We start from the raw sequence: 18609 nt of genomic DNA, 5'->3' as shown, positions 1-18609 counted from the left end.
GTACAAAGACAAGTTCTGCTAAAATCCAGGGAAGGGCAGGAGACCCTCTCTTGCCTAAGACCTATAACAGATACAAGGCAGAATTTGGCAGCAATTTGACAGATGAGGGAGAGTCATGAACAGTGGAAAAAAATCATCCCTGGATTTTGGTTAAAAAAAGCCCTACCTAAATGGAATTTGGACAAGAAACTCTCCTGCCTCTGCTATAAGTCTACTGCTAAGTAATAAAGTAAAACAATCTACCAACAGAGGAGAGACACAAACATGAGTAATTGTCTCTATTGGTGCCAACATACAGGGACAGCTGAAATTTGAAGGTTGAGGGGGACAGTGGGAAAAACTATAGCACCCTAAGTTACAAAGGACAAGAAGATAATAACCCAAACACTGAAAAAGCACATGAGGCACTAAGAGTTTTATACCAACAACAAAACCTAAACCCAACCCGTCTATTGGCTGGATTGACTCATCATACTATCAGTCTGACAAAAGTGGATCCACATATATATATATATTTTAATTTATTTATTTTAGAAAGAGAGAGAGTACAAGCATGAGGGGCAGAGGGAGAAGGAGACAGAGTCACAGGCAGACTCCATGCTGAGCGTGGAGCCAGATGTGAGGCTTGATCCCATAAGCCTGAGATCATGAAAGATCGTAAGATCATTAGCTGAAACCAAGAGCCCTTCACTTAGCCAACCGTGCCAGTCTGGTGACCTGGATCCTATTTTCTAGGCATAAATGTTAATTAACTTATTTTCTACTATTTTTAACACATGATATTTGGCATTTAATAACAAATTATGGGCCACAAAATAGAGTTAGGCAGGGTGAAGTTGGGAGTGTTGCCAAGAGATAAAGTAGTCAATAGAGCCAGACACAGAAATGACTCAAATATAGATTTCAGATAGATAATGTAAAGTAACTGTAATGTGACAGATAAAGTGATGAAAGATAGATAATATAAAGTAAGGTAATGAAAAGAAAAATTTGAGTATTTTTAAACATAGTGGGAAAGACACAGAGCGTGCTTGGATGGATGGAAAATTTCACATGGGGTTGGAAACAAAAAAATATAAAGAGAAAGGATATACTGGAAACAAAAAAATCATAGGGGCTCCTGGGTGGCTCAGTCAATTAATATCTACCTTCGGCTCAGGTCATGATCCTGCGTCAGGTCATGATCCCTGGTCCTGAGATCCAACCCTGCCCTGGGCTCCAAGCAGGGAGCCTGCTTCTCCCTCTGCCTCTGCTCCTCCCCCTTGCTTGTGCTCACTTGCTCTCTTATGCTCTCTCTCTCAAAATAATTAAATAAAATCTTTAAAAAAATAAATGTGAAAAATCACAATATAAATCAGGGGTCAGACATACCTGGTGGAAATTCCTCTCTATCAGAATAATCAAGTGAGTTGAGAGCCACATATCTCAGGAAATCGCAATGTTAAGACAAAAAAGACTTGAAAAAACAGTATGATTTCTACTACCCCTCTTTTTAGCTTTTCTATTAGCCTTTGCATAAGGCAAATATATCTTAAGAATGACAGTCAATGTCAAGTAACCAGGTGAGAACTCCAATTACACTGATGTCTTATCGTTGCAGGTGCAAATTAACACAACCTCTGGTACCTGAGATAAAGTTATCTAACTGAAAAATGTGTTGTTATTTATATGAAATAAGAAAGACGTAGTTTTCTTTCACTTGGTAGGAACGGAAGTGTAAGTTCTCTGTCTTAAATCAGTGTTATATCTTCTTCATCACTGTCATAGACTAACCTTGATCATCTCAATATCAGTCTGGTCTTGACACTATTTTGTCCTATTGGTCACATACTGATTAGATATGTGATTGATATCTGATTGATAATCAAGAAGTAATGACTGTCTTAATCTATTTAGCAATTCTCTGGGTTGTGGAAGTTATGTAACACAGTGTAGTATATTAATTTGACCTATTTACTAAATAAACCATAAGGTTGACAATTTCAGTCGCCCAAAACAAGGAAAAGTTGAGGTCACTGCAAAGTTGTAAGCCACTTGAGCTCTATAAACGAGATCAGTGACGCTCCAAGGGTCTGTAACAGATATGGACATCATGTGGAGCCTCTGGCAAGCTCCGATAAAATTAACACTGTAGTTTGGGGAAACCGTGCTCTTTTCTATCAATAGAGATTCTCCTGTACAAGAGCTGCTGGCTTAATGGTGGGCACTGGTAGATGCAGAACGTTTGAACTTGAGTCACGAAGCAATCTTGTGGTCTGAACTGCCTATCAGAAAAGACATGTAATCTTTTCTATGAAAGCATAAGGTTAAGTATTCCACTACCAAAGTATGAAGGTAGTATAATATATCATGCCTAAATCCTTTCTAAAGGGATAAAAATCTCATAAACAATGGTTCAGGCTCCCATAGTATTTATCTGCTATTCTCCTATGACCACATTTACCTGAACCCAAATCAATAGATTTATGTGGAATTGTCTATGACCAGTAAAATGAGAAATTAAATATTTGGGGCTTTATTTATTATCATTTTATATCACATGCCGATTCAATCTAAAACTACCCTGATTGCTCCCACAGTCCCTCAAAAGGATGTCCCTGGAGGAAATGAGTAAGGAAATACTCCCAGTGGAGAGATTCAATCAATCTGTGTGTCTACTTTGCCAATAAGAAAAAGAACTAAAATTTTGGAGCTATACTGATATGTTGGCTAATGGCTTAGCTGATGGTCACAGACTTGGCAGGAGTAACAATGGAGGAATGAGCACGAGATCCATGGCCAATGCCCAGTAAAGGAACTGAGTCTAAAAACTTTAATGGCCATGACATTGATCATCAAAGTGCATCTTCCACGGTACGAGGTCTCAGTGATCAGATAGACATAAATGACCCATTCAATGGAAATTAGTCCGCCTCCTTTCCCAGCTGGTCTGGTTTTCCCTAAAAGGCCAGGGAGGCAGGGATAAAATGATTGCACAGTGTTTGTCTTACTGGGATGATCTAACAGTACCACTGCATATCCGATATGTCAACAACAGAGAATACTGTTGGTTCCTTGATATGGCATCATTCTCCTGACGAAAAGATCAGCCAAATGGTGGCAAATTAAGATTGATTACATTGGAATCCTTCCACCATGGCAGAAGCAGTAATCTATCCACAGTAAAATAGACACTTACTCTTAATTTGTAACTGCATTCTCTACCTGTATTAATTCTGCCAACAACACCATCCATATATTTATTAAATACCTTATTCATCATCATGACATCTCACTCAGCATTGCCTATGATCGGGGAATTCACTTCTTAAATTTTATTTTGCTTCCAGTATAGTTAACATACAATGCTATATTAGTGTCAGGTGTACAATATAGTAATTCAATGATTTCACACGCCACCCCAGGGCTCACCCTCACAGGTGGGCACTCCTTAATTCCCGCCTTCATCCCCATTCTCTCTTTCACCCATCCCCCCACCCACCCTCACCTCTGGTAACCATTAGTTTGTTCTCTGTATTTAAGAGTCTCTTTCTTGGTTTGTCTCTCTCTCGTTTTTTCCCTCTGCTTGTTTGTTTTGTTCCTTAAGGGAATTCATTTTTAATTATTTTTTTTTTCTTGTGATGAGAACCTCTAAAGACTTTTATAATAAAATAATTGAGGAAGTGGCCTTAAGTCCGTAAGATTCACAGTTCTAATAATTTTCCCTATTAGAAAAAGGAGGAGAGAGAGAGAGAAATGTCCTAAATAAGATAGTAGGAGAGTCCTGATTATAGTAATAATGAACATGGTAATTGAAAAGAAACAAGTTTTATTCAAAACAAATAGAATTATGAATAGTGTAATTAAAATAGATCCTAGATGAATCAAATAGGTCCTCTGGTACTCCAGATAAAATTAACAGATACAGGGGTGCCTGGGTGACTCAGTCATTAAGCATCTGCCTTCGGCTCAGGTCATGATCCCAGTGTCCTGGGATCAAGCCTGTCATCACGCTCTCCACCCCGCAAGAAGCCTGCTTCTCCCTTTCCCACTCCCCCTGCTTGTGTTCTCTCTCTCACCATGTCTCTCTCTGTCAAAAAATAAATAAGATCTTAAGAAAAAAGAATTGACAGATACAGTTTGTAAAATAACTACGCTTGCTGAGGAGATAACAGACAAGTGTAAGCATTTCAGCAAAGAGCTCAAAGAGTAAAAAATAAAAAAAATAAAAATTAAAAAACCCACAAAACCTGATACTCCAGTTTTGAAAAAGAAATGACTAAAAGAATTCACTAAAATTAAGGACTCAGGAGCCAAACATAACAGGAAGTGAGATTTACCTGAAGAGAACATTAGTGAACTGAGAAAATACATAAGACAACCCTAACAAATGAAGTACAGAAAAACAAAAGAAGAAAAACTGCAGACGAGAGGATGAGACAGGGAAGATACATCTAGAAGGTTGACTATGTCTAACTATAAAAGCAAAATAAATGTGTTATAAGGGCAGGTATGATTGTGTTTGATTGACTCAGTTGGTAGAGCATATGACACTTGATCTTAGAGATATAAGTTCAAGCCCCATGTTGAGTGTAGAGATTACCTAAAGAAAAAATCTTAAAAAATAAATAGAAAACTACATATTGTGATGTTTGGATGTACATATAGAACTAAATGAATGAAAAGAGCATAAAATTAAAACGTCTAGGTTAACATAAATAGAATAAAACACCATAACACCAGTGTAGCAACAGGAAAAAATGGAATGGTGGATGAATTTAAACCAATAAACAGGAAGGGAAATAAAATATTGGAGACAAATAAGAGTAACAAAATGGCATCATATTATCGAAGCCTAATTAAATAAATGGGCAGTGAACCATGGGAAAGTACATGGTTGACTGAGTAAAATTTCATTATAGAAAAATGCCTATCTATTTATATAATGGGACATTATTCAGCCATAAAAATTAGAATTCAGAAAATCTGAGGGGAGAATGGAGGTGACCAGAAGTTGGGAGCTATTAGAAATGAACAGAAGTTTGTTAGTACAAACTTTCAGACAAGATGAGTAAGTTCTGGGGCATCTAATATACATCCTGGTGCCTATAGTTAAAAATCCTGCACTGCATACTTTAAATTTGCTAAGAGAGTAGTTTTTAAGTGTCTCCCACAAAAAAAAAAAAAAAAAAAAAAAAAAAAAAAGGTACCTTGTGATGTAATATATGTTAATTAGCCTGATTGTAGTAATCATTTTACAATGTATATGTATATCAAACCATCACATTGTATACCTTAAACATATACGATTTTTATCAGTTATTTCTCAATAAAGCTGAAAAATATTTTTTAGAAAAGAAAATGCCTGACGGCCTAAATGAATAAGTGTGTGAACAATTTGTACCTGCTTATAATAGGTACATCTGAAACTGTAAGAGATGTATCTTACAGCTTATAAGAGATGCATCTGAAACATGCAGAAATTGTAAAGTAAAAGGGTAGAAAAAAGATAGCCATATACATAAAGAGCAAACTGATGTGCCTACATTAATATAAGATACATTTGAAGGCAAAATGCAGTATTGGAAATAAGGAAGTCTCTTCACACTGAGATGGAGTTTAGTTCCTCAGAAAGAACTATAGTGACCAGCAAAGAACTGGCCAGCCTATCCCAACCCAAATTTCCTCCCACAGAATCATCTTCTAAATAAATAAATGTTTTACATTAGTGGCTTGTGATGTGGTTTGATACACAGACAAATCTAACTGATATTCTGAGAAAGAAAATCTCCCAAAAAGAAAAAAAAAAAAAGCAATCACTTTTAATAGTGACCACCGATCTTCTTCCCTTGGAGTTAGGACCAACATAAAGATGCCTGACTATCACTCTTATGTGGCATTGCACTAGGTCTTCTAAAACGGTCCAAAAATGACCTGGGAGACACACAAAAAGAGAGTGGATGAGTGCTTCCACTGCATTTAGGGAGTGGAAGCTGGGTGAGTGTTCCCACACCTGAGCAGGAACTTGTGTGGTGGGGACCTTCCACCAGTGTCTCTAAGCTGGGAAAACCTTGGCATTGTTTTCGGCTTGTCCAGTTGTCGTTCAGAGGCCAGGAAGGAGGGAAGGGGCTGAACAGCTGTGGCAATATCAACATGTGCCCTCTTCATTATCTCACACTTCCTCTCCCCTATACTTTGAACACGGCTAGTGTATAGACCTTAGACCTTAAGGAAGATATGTTTCTGCCAGGGAGCACAAGAGTTGCTCTGAACCCCACGTTGAGACTGCTCCATTTTCACTTACGGCTTAGCAACCAGCCATAAATGGGGACCACAGTTGACGGATCCTGTTTATTAAGGGAGAATGGAATTGCTACTCCAAAATGGGGTTGACAGAAGAACTTCTGGAATTCAGGTGTCTCTGGTAGTATCTCTTAGTAATGCCCTTGTCCAGTACTATAAATTAACAAAAAGGCAATAACGCCTCTAAATCAGTAATTTAGTAAATCAGTAAAACCAGTAAGATCACTAATGACCCAAAATTTCCATGAAGATTTCATTCAGTGTGTGAAGTTAGAGAAGACGACTGGATGAAGCTCCCGCTGAGGGCAAAGGGAACAAGAAATTGGTTCTGGAAGATGGAACTTCCAAACACCAGCTACATCCTTGTGACGAGTTGCAGAAGCTCATCCCCTTCTACGAAGATTTTAGATGTGCTAAACTGGTGGTTGTGGTCCTCCTGGTAGATGGTATCAAAAGGGAATGAGAGTTGGGCTAGTCGATGACATGCATCACAGGAAAGTACAGAGAGTTTTAAGAAGTTCTGGTCTCTCATTTCTGAGTTTATAATATACACATCTTTCTAGAACCACATGTGGCAAACTATAATGTTGCTGCTGATGAGCTTGGAAGTTTAAATATGAATCGAAGATGAAGATAGACCTGACTATCCAAGGGGATGGCCTTACCACATGGTTTGTGGAAGGTCAGAAGCATGCCTATGCTTCCAAGCTCACCCTGCATCCCCCAGATTCTTTTCCCAGCTAGGTTCTGGTTATAGTCTTCCACAGAAAGGCACTCTGCAAGATTTGGAAGACAGAACAAAAGGAAAGCAGTCTTGCTTTGTTGGCCTCTGCGAGCCTGCAGGCCGGCACCAGTACGACAGACACGTGATTTTGCTCATGTCTTGGAGTCTTATTCTTTGGCAAGTACTAACCACAGTGCTTCGGTCAAGTCTGGTCATTCATGGCACAGACCAGCAGCCCAGGCCCCCATCTTTTAGGTGGAGGTACACCTTTAGTTTCACTCCAAGAAAGAAAGCAATTTGGGGAATTTATTGTGACATGATGAATTCTCAAAACTAGGGCATTTCCCCCCTTACCATATCAACCACACACAAAAAACTACCCGGAATTAATGGAACAAGTGTGGCGGTTTAAAATAGGAGCAAACCCTCCCTGAGCTCTCATTGCTGTCTGTGATGGTTTGTATGCTAATGGGCAATGCTTATGGAAATTTTCATTCCTTGGTTTGATTTTCTTGCATCAAATGGACCAGTGAGTTCAAAATTGAAATAAAGATTTACTTGCAAATGGGGCGTTTTCACACTCTTCCACTCTCAAGTTATTTATTTTGGGGAAATGAAGTGAATGACATGATTATTCATAAAACTGAATAGATTTTGTGTTGATTCAGATGGAAACTAAAGGTTAAAAAATTAGTCTTTTTATTAAACATGCTAATTGATATAATTTCACCTATGCCTTCCCAAACTTCCTAAAATATGTTGTTTATAGGTCAAAGCTTTTAACTTGAAATAGACCTTGATCATTACCTCTCTCTAGTTCATCATTAGTTACATTGGCTAAAATGTAGTTAGAAGTTTTGGTAAGAATATTTTTAAAAATAAAATAATCATAATGATAATGCAAGAAGCCAGGACTGCATTTTATTCAGTTCCTAACTATAGTTCATAATTGCTACCTAAGCTTTGTTTTATACATTTTATACTTCCCTAAGAGGGAAAAGGTAGCTTTTATCATTTTATGTGTAATCATAATAGCCTAAATTACACACATTTTCAATATCAGATAATTCATATAATTGCTCTACTTTGGTTAGTCTGAAGCTCATAATTTCTCTGATTTTTTCCTAAGCATGATTAAAAGACAATAAATACCTGGGGTATCAGGTAGTACTATGAAGTCAGCATTTAAATAGCATCAGGAAAATTAGAGTTTTCTGGAGGTTTAAAAGGAGTTATTTGGGTTTAAAAAAAAAGCACTCTTTACTACATTACGCCTTTTTACTCCTGCTTTATTGTAGGGGAGAGAATAATTGATATGTGGATATCAGATTTACTTCTTTTTTATTTCTTTTTTCCATTAAAAAATCTTAATTTAATTTTTTTCATTGGCTTTTTTTTTTTTTAAGATTTATTTATTTATTTGTTTGACAGATCACAAGTAGGCAGAGAGGCAGGCAGAGAGAGAGGAGGAAGCAGGCTCCCTGCTGAGCAGAGAGCCCATGTGGGGCTCCATCCCAGGACTCTGGGATCATGACCTGAGCCAAAGGCAGAGGCTTTAACCCATTGAACCACCCAGGGACCCCTTTTCATTTGCTTCTTAAAAAATCAATGCTATAAAGACAGTCTTACAGGTTGAGGAAAATAAAGTAAGACTTGTTTTATAAATATAAATTTTCATTAATGATTATAGTTGCTGAGACTTTTAAGCAGAGGTGGGAATGTGGAAAATATTTTCTTGTAAATATTTTCCTTTAGCCATTCTTTAAAATCATCTAATTTTCTCACCACTCACCAGGTTCAAGATTTAATTAAACGCAATAAAGAGGAAAATATTTTAAATAAGTTAGTACAGAATTTTGTGGTCACTTAAAACTCTGAAGCTACAATGTTGGAACTTATCTAATGTATGTTTTACAACAATTCTATGATTATACTGAATTTTACTTTTGTTAACAAATGATAGAAATCACCAACTAAAGACCACCAAGAATGTAGTTGTGACTTCAAAAATGTAGTTTTATTTAATTTGCAGCAAGAGATGATATTCACAATAGTGACTGGGGCATTTCACAGAAGTTAGGGAAGGATAGTTTTAGGATTTGGTAAGCTGAGGTTATCCAGACCTTCTCTTTGCAGGGACTGGTCAGGTTATATCAAATAAGTAAAGTGCTAGAATGGTTATTGATCTCATTAGAACGCCTGAGTCCACATAGAGATAGGGGAGGTTTTTTCTGTGTTATTATTTTATGTCCTGGAACACATGGGTCTAATCATGCTGATATTAAAGGAATCTAATTGCAGAGTTTGTAATGCAGATCATGTTTTTCTTGGTAGGTTTATCTATTTTGTGAGTAATATATCTGTCTGTTTTGCAAGTTGCAGTTCCTATATAAGTTCTCATCTCGCACCACAACGAACACCTACTCCAAACACACACACGCACACACACACACACACAGCTTAGCTATTACCAGAGACCATAGTTTTATTTTATTAGTCCCCTCTTCTGGTGGGTTTTAGTTTAAGCTAAAGGATGGACCAGCATCAACCCCAACAGGCAACACTGTTCATTCAGGGGATGGTGTTCTTGTATCGTGTTTATAATGGTAGTATTTTGACCTCTTTAAGAATGCTTTCATGTCTGTTCATGTCTTCTGCCCATTTCTTGATTGGGCATTTCTGCAAAGAAGACATCCAGATGGCCAACAGACACATGAAAAAGTGCTCCATATCACTTGGCATCAGGGAAATACAAATCAAAACCACAATGAGATATCACCTCACACCAGTCAGAATGGCTAAAATCAACAAGTCAGGAAATGACAGATGCTGGCGAGGATGCGGAGAAAGGGGAACCCTCCTACACTGTTGGTGGGAATGCAAGCTGGTGCAGCCACTCTGGAAAACAGCATGGAGGTTCCTCAAAATGTTGAAAATAGAACTGCCCTATGACCCAGCAATTGCACTATTGGGTATTTACCCTAAAGATACAAATGTAGTGATCCAAAGGGACACATGCACCCGAATGTTTATAGCAGCAATGTCCACAATAGCCAAACTATGGAAAGAACCTAGATGTCCATCAACAGATGAATGGATCAAGAAGATGTGGTATATATACACAATGGAATACTATGCAGCCATCAAAAGAAATGAAATCTTGCCATTTGCAACAACATGGATGGAACTAGAGCGTATCATGCTTAGCGAAATAAGTCAAGCAGAGAAAGACAACTATCATATGATCTCCCTGATATGAGGAAGTGGTGATGCAACATGGAGGCTTAAGTGGGTAGAAGAATAAATGAAACAAGATGGGATTGGGAGGGAGACAAACCATAAGTGACTCTTAATCTCACAAAACAAACTGAGGGTTGCCGGGGGGAGGGGGTTGGGGAGAAGGGGGTGGGATTATGGACATTGGGGAGGGTATGTGATTTGGTGAGTGCTGTGAAGTGTGTAAACCTGGTGATTCACAGACCTGGGGATAAAAATATATGTATATAAAAAATATATGTTTATAAAAAATAAAAAATAAAAAAATAAAAAAAAAAATAAATAAAATTAAAAAAAAAAAAAAAAAGAATGCTTTCATGTACTTTTTAAAATAATCTTTCTTTATCCATCTGATATGACAATGGTATCATATAACCTGATGATTATCAATGATAAGAGTCCTGGGAATACCATGATTTAAGGAAAAGGGAGTCTACTTATAATTTAGAACTTTATATCAATAGGAGGAAAGGACATATCGTAGAGGATAAAGAGCAAAACTTGCAAGTAAACATACTGCCTTTAGTGACTTCTGACATCTGGGTGGTCTTATTCTGGTGGTCTCAGGCAGCAGTGTGCCTTGTTTTGTCACTGGCTTATCCCAAAGATCTTGGGCAAGATGTCTCTTCCTGGGGATCATGTGCTTCTGAAGAGTCACAAGAGAGCCTTGGTTTTATAGTTTTTGCATTTATTTGCTTGCTTTGTTTGGTTTTAATTCTTCTTTTTGAGAAAAGACAATGCTGTTTTAGTCGGGAAGCAAGTATGCAAGATCAACCCAGTGAGCTTTTCTACTGTGTTAATTATTAACATTACTCATTCACTCCAAAGGTCTCCAACTATCATCTTTCTTTGGTAATGGTTTCAAAACATACAATCGTTTAAGATCATGTAGAAGCTAGTTAGGCTGGCAAAGGAAGGTGCTCCCTGCTTGTTGTTGAGAAAATTTAATGGTTCTCTCTAGTTTATTGTATTGCCCTGAATTTTGAGTTTCTACTGAGCTATCTCATATAATGACTTTGACTTTGACTTTATCTCATATAATGACTTTGTAAGAATTTAGTCTATGATTACCCTGAGAATAAAATGTGCCAGGGAGACTGAGAAAATTGAAAAACTCTCTAGGCCATTTGATCTATTCTCTAAAAATTACTCTGAATTTCATCAACTAACAAGCATATTTAAATCCACAGCAAAATATCTTTTAATAAACATTTCTTGCATCAATTTTCATATATATATGATGAATATGTTTCTTTCACCCTGAGAAGGATACAATCATTGAAACATATGTAACTAAACTCATTGAACGTGGAAGTGCCCGAGGTAACTGGCCGGAAGTGGGGAATGAGGGTGAGGACAGAGCAGAATGACAGTGGGATGGAAGATGGGCGTGGGAGGGATAGAGTCTTACCTGGAGTGATGCAGAGCAGTACCCATTGGTCTGTCCCTGAGAAAGGAAAAAGGGAGGTGATCTGGATTCACTTACCAAACCAACAGTATGTGAGGAGAGATGAATGAATGCAGACGTAGTCCAAACTTGCCAACGGAATGTGCTCTGAGCTGGTCCATGTCCTTACCATTCAGAAGGCAAAGGTAAGAGAGCCATTCCAGTAATTACCAGTTAAACATAGTGATGAGTGTAGTGAGGAAACCCCTGCAATATTCACTGTAGTGAGAGAAGACAGATAACAGAAAATAAACAACTGGGAAAACAAAACATAGTGATCATTAAATTAAGGTGAAGGCATAGAAAGTGAACTTGTGGCTTAGAATGCCAGGTAAGCCCTACTCTGAAGATGACATCCGAATGAAAAGAAGGGTCCAGCCAGGAGCAGAGGAGACCTCGGAGTCCTCAAGGCCCACAGAACGTTGAGTACAAAGGCCTGAACTGCTTCAACACAGTGTGTCTGGGGAAGCAGAAGGAGACTAGAGTGGCCATAGTGGGGTGGGCCATCGAGAGTGCAGGCCCTAACACATAGCAGATGCTTAGTTTATAATAGTTATTATTGCAAATCAGACATGTAAATGGAAAAGCAACAGCTGGGAATAACAGGTTTATCATTCTTTGCAACAATGGCCACAACCTGTGAAAAATATGCCAGTTAGCTCTAGATTGCCACAGCCTCATGGACCGTCCGATGACAGATGTTGAGTTTTATTATGAGTCGCAATGACAAGTCATATTACAGACCTATGAAGTACTTCAGTTTTGCCCAAATTACTACGATTTGCCACTGACATCCTTGAAACATCAAGCATAACATGGTCCACCTTCTGATGACTGTGGCAGGGTCTCGTGGAGGCCAGGCCAAGCCTCAGCCCCAGGCCCACACTGGCCAGAGCCAAGAGCAGGACAATTTGCAGACCAAATATCCTTCTGGGACATTCTCTTTATCAAATACTGAGAACGGAAAAGCAGGAGTTTTTGAAAAAAAAAAGTTTGTATGAAATGCCAAACGATTGACATTATAGAAACGTAACCAAAGTAGACATTACTGGTCACGGTCCATGTACAACAATGAATCTCTATTATAGTCACACAGATACACACAGGAGATATTGATTTTTATTTTCTCTAATAAAAATACAGACCTAAGCTTTGAGTTTCTTTCTTAGCGAGAAGCCATTTATTCCTTTGTGATGACTCCTTTGAGTATTCTTTTTTGTGGATGTTTATAGAAACTGGAGTTTAAAATGACCAGGAGTAATCATCGTGTGAATATCTATAATGTTGCTTTGTTTTTGACTAGTTCTAAAATAACATAGTCAATCCAGAAAACAAATTTCAAAATATCACCCATTGTATATTTTATATAAATGGCATTGCTAAGGTGATTATTAGCAAATCCATTCTAATTTGTACTTCTCTTTTACACAAAATAGAATACTTTAACATATAATAAACTTTGCCACTTAATTGATTTTACTCTATAGGCTGCTTATCCTGGTGAATATTAGTTTGCTACACAAAAATAAGTAATTTAATTAAAGACAACAAATAAAACATATTTTACTTTTACATAACATCATGCTCTGAAATTTATTCTTATTAAAAATACTGAACATAATTCCATGGATTTCCAATCATATATGTTATAGTGATTTATAATGATTTAAGGTAGTGAAGGATACTTTCCTTTGAATATCTTAGAATAATAGATAATAAAATATGCATTACGTAAGTCAATCTATAACCTACTTAATATATGTGTAAATAATCTTGGATCCATTCAATATAGTCGAAAGCACTGTTATTTCAACATAGCTAAAATATCACTAACAAAGAGACAAAAGAATAATTTTGTTTCCTTAAAAATGTATGAAATCAACTCCATGTGGTTTTGAGACTATGAATGATTTGAAAATCAATCACAAGCCTTATTAACTGTATTTCAATTCTGAGAGGTAAGAGTCTCTACCAACTACCGAGCGCACAATTGTATGAACCACAATTATCTAAGAAAAGACAGCAGTAGTCAAATCTCGAAGTAAACCCGTTCCTTTTATTCACTCCTAATCTCATGGTACAAGCCACATTTTTTAAAGATTACTTTATTCCCTATGTTCTAGATAGTAAGCCACTATATTTTATATTTTGTTTCACATTTTCCTATAATATAGGCCTCTAACAATAAGACCAATAAATATTATTCACATGAATTTTCATATGCAAACAGCAATAGTTTAGTTCAATATTTTTACTTTAATTCATCAGGACCTTAGCTAATGTTTTACTTGTGTGTGTGAATGCATAATTTTAAATATGTACTTTTGTATAACTTCCTTAACTTCAATAGATGGAAGACAAGTTTAATATAGCCATTATTCTATCAAAAGTGGGACAGACTGTGGAACTGAATGATCCGTAAACAGTGGAGTTTTCAAGAGAACATGTCACTCTTTAACGCAAAGAACCACTACTGAATGTTAAATGACTTCAACTTTACATAAGCAGGCCACCACTGTTCTAACAGGGATACCACATTTTATCTTGCTAATGTATAAATAAGAGATAAAGTTGCAAGTAGAAATGATATTTTAAAGTCTACATTATGTAACCAAAGCTACAAGCATGAATCTTTTTAAAAAGAAATGTTTGATTTATGAGTGTAACACTTTATAATGTTTTTCATAAATTTTCCTCAGGTGATTATTTTATGTGACTTCACTAAATGTCATATCTCCCTTTCTTGTAAGCATTCCTAGAAGTGTCAGAAATATAGGACAAGTGATTTTACTCTAAGGTTTAAAGAAATAAACCATATATATAAATAAATATATATAATAAGACATGTATAAAAGTTGTTATATATATTTCATGTAGGTAGCAAGAAATTTTGAGCTATCTCAACCTATGACCTCTTTACTACCAAATCATAATAACTTAGACTTTGAATTGGTTTTTAAACCTTTGAGCACAACTGCTATATTCAATTTCCAAGTTCCTCAAACCTCATCAAATGCATTTACCACAGCTCTCACTCAAATTGCCATCCTATGTGCTAACATGCACTACACTAATTTTCAAATGCCAGGCTTTGAGATTCCCACCTCTCGTCTTCCAAAAAGCTACTATCTGCCCATTCTCCATGTAAGACACCCCTTGCTCATCAAGAGATAGAATAGTCTTCCAAACCACAATCTTGATACCTTTAGCCCATCTCTTCCAAAGGGAACCATAGACTGATTGACTGATTGATTGATTGATTTTTAGCAATTTTTAAATTTTATCTAAATGGAATCTACATTATATAGTGATGTAGTCTGGCGCTCCTGCTCCTCAGTATGTCTGTGAGATTCTTTCTGGAAGATGAACACAGCAGCTGAACCAGATTACATTTATCAAATTAAACTAAGGAAGGGGAATATCTGTACTGAAAACTATACATTGAGAAATGAAATTGAGAGAGACACAATTAAATCATCATGGATAGGAAGGATTAAAGTATTAAAATGTTAATAATGTTAATAAAATGTTTGTACTTTCTAAAGCCTGTCTATAGATTCAGTGCAATCTCTATCAAAATTCCAGTGGTGTTTTTCACAGGAAACAAAGAAATAAAACAAAACAAAAAAACATCTGAAATTCAAACAAAAGCAAAAATCCCAAATGGCCAAACACCAGTCTTATTAAAGAAGAACAGAACTGGGGGCACCTGGGTGGCTCAGTGGGTTAAGCATCAGCTCAGGTCATGATCTCAGGGTCCTGGGATCCAGCCCTGCATCAGGGCTCTCTGCTCAGCAGGGAGCCTGCTTCCCCCTCTCTCTCTGCCTGCTGCTCTGCCTACTTGTGATCAGCCAAATAAATAAATAAATAAAATCTTTAAAAATAAAATAAATAAAGAACAGAACCGGAGGCTCACACTTCTTGATTTAAAATTATACTACAAAGCTATAATAATTAAAAAACTATGATGATGGCATTAAATATAGACATAAGACCAGTGGAGCAAAATCAAGAGTCCAGCAATGAATTCACACCTGCACATTCAACTAAAACTTGACAAGAATGCCAAGAATACAAAATGAAGAAAAGGTCAGCTTTTCAAAAAATGGTGTTGAGAAAACAAGGTACCCACACACAAAGTATGAATGGGATCCCAGTCTTAGACCAATCGCAAAAGTTAATTTGAGATGGATAAAGACAAATGTAGGACCTGAGGCTGTAATATTCCTCGAAGACAACATAGGGAGAAAGTTCCTTGATACTGGTTTTGGAAATACGTTGTTAAATATGACACCAGAAGCACAGGCAAAAGAACAAAAATAAATATTTGAAGTGGGACTATGTTAAACTACACCTTCATAGCAGAAGAAACAATCAACACGATGAGAAGACGTCCTACAGAATAGCTGAAAATATTTGCAGACCATATATTTGGTAAGTGTTTTATATCCAAAATATATAAGGAATTCATAAAACTGAATAGCAAAAACCACAAACAAACAAAAAATACCCAAATAATCCAATTTTAAAATGGACAAATGACTTGAGTAGACATTTTTCCAGAGAAAATATAGAAATGGTTAACAGATACACAAAAAGTTGCTCAACATCACCAATTATCAGGGAAATACCAAAACCACGAGGTATCACCTTACACTTGTTAGGGTGGTTATTATTGAGAAGGTAAGAGATAACAGATGCTGGCAAACACTTAGAAAAAATGGAACCCTTGTGCACTGTTGGTGGGATTATAAATTGGTTCAGGCACTATGAGAAGCAGTGTGGTGGTTCCTCAAAAAGTTAAAAATAGAACTACTATGTGAGTCAGCAGTTCCACTTCTATGAAAAGAAAATGAAAACACTAACTGCAGAAACCTATGTACCCTGTGTTCATTGTAGCATGCTTGAGGGTTTCTCTCTCACTCTCCCTCTCTGCCCCTTTGCACTCTGTCTCTAAAAAATGAAAATTAAAATTAAAAACAAACAAACAAAACCAGGGACTTCAATCTTTATCCTAAAAATCTTTTCTGGACCTAAGTACAGTATTAGAGTTGTAAAGGGATTTTTAAAAATAAAAAAGTATAATCCGAAACTAAACACTTGAAAGAGTGGAAGAAAGTTCAAAAATAGAATTTCTGTATTTATAAAATTTTGTGAAATATTTATTGAACAAAATGTTGGACTTACAACATTCATTATAAACACATTCATATTCAAAAACATCACTAAAAATAAATTTCTTCTATAAATTAACATATATCTGCATTTATTAAATTGAAATTACATGAATGTTTTGATTATATGAGCTTTAAAAATAGATTAATAAAATTATTATCTGAACTATATTTCCATACTTTAAAATGTATAGTCTCTTCTGACCCAATTTTTCATACTCTAAACTAGTACTTTGTAAAAATGATGTTTTTAAATTGTCTTATTGTTTATTTCTTACAAAATCGCCTACAACAGTCTTCAGAGTTGCATTTTATGGTTAACAAATTTTAAATAGCTTACACATTTATTCTTTACTTAGACCATAATTTTTTAATTAAGAAAACACTGTCTCTACAGCTTAGCGGGTAAAGTCAGAGGAAATTCTAAGTATATATATATATATATTTTTGAAATGTGTAAATATTATTAATATGAAGTGTTTTCGCAGGTGTAGCCTGTTTCACTTTCATTAGATTACATTTTATTTACAAATAGTATTTCAATTAAAAAAAACTTGCTAAATTAGATGACTATTTTGAATGTTTTGTCAAATTTAGATGTTATAAAAAGTGTAGGGCTCATATTAATTCCATGATGCTATAAAATATAATTTTATCCAATTTCAAGAAGGATCTCTTTTGAAAGATTTTTTCCCCAATTGTGATACTTAAAAATTGAATATTGCACTCAGTTTTTGTTGTTGTTTTAAATATAGCATTATTTATTAGGCATTTGTGCTTTGCTTAACATTTCTGTTTTCTTCAATCTATGATTGCTAGATGAAGCATGCTTGTGTACAGTTTATAACTCATCATTTAATATTTTTAGTTATGCCCTTGATAGTAAACTGATCAGTTTCAATATTTTCATATTCCTAATTTTTATTGAAATAGTTATATTTCAATAAATCTTAAAAACTGAAATTTTTCGGAGGTAAAATTATTAACTAATTAAAGAACTTAACGGTCAGCAAAATGGCAAAACCAGAGAACGCATTAAAATAAAAATTAAAACATTTTTAAGACACTTAGTTGACTTCCAAGCCCTTACATGTTAAATTTGCAATTGATAACAGAAAGCAGGAAATAAATTACATGGTAAAGCATCTTTCTGTGTTCAATAGAACTTTCCTCACTAAAATTAGTAACAACAAACTGCACACAGAATCTACACATTTTGAGAATGATGGTTTCTAATTCAATTAGTGCAGTGAAAAGTGTAGTTTATTTGGAAGTATTTATGAATTATGTCTGCATCACAATCAATTCCAAGTATAATTCAGTTTATAGTATTTTTCCTGTGGGTCTTTACAGAAAATCAATTAACCATATATATGTGATTATCTCTGCACTTCGTGGCAGACCAATCTTACACATGTTTTGTAGGGTTTATAATATCTGTGGTGTGGTTGTAAATGTTCATATTCAACATCTAAGTTTTCATTTCTAGGGTATAGAAATAGTATTGTGTTTTGTATATTTATCTTGTATTCTGAAGGCCTCGTTAAACCCACTTTTTTGCTGTGGTAGCTTCTTAACAGATCCTATGGGATTTTATACATAGATAATCATATCTGAAAATAGTTGTTTTTAAGATCTTTTTTTTTTTTTTTCACAATCGGTATTTCTTTTTTAAAAAAAAATTTGTTTAAATTCCAGTTAGTTAA

Source organism: Mustela lutreola, chromosome 18 (genome assembly GCF_030435805.1).
Source record: "Mustela lutreola isolate mMusLut2 chromosome 18, mMusLut2.pri, whole genome shotgun sequence".
Taxonomy (NCBI): domain Eukaryota; kingdom Metazoa; phylum Chordata; class Mammalia; order Carnivora; family Mustelidae; genus Mustela; species Mustela lutreola.
The sequence above is the reverse complement of the archived record's forward strand: the minus strand, read 5'-3'. Positions refer to the sequence as shown.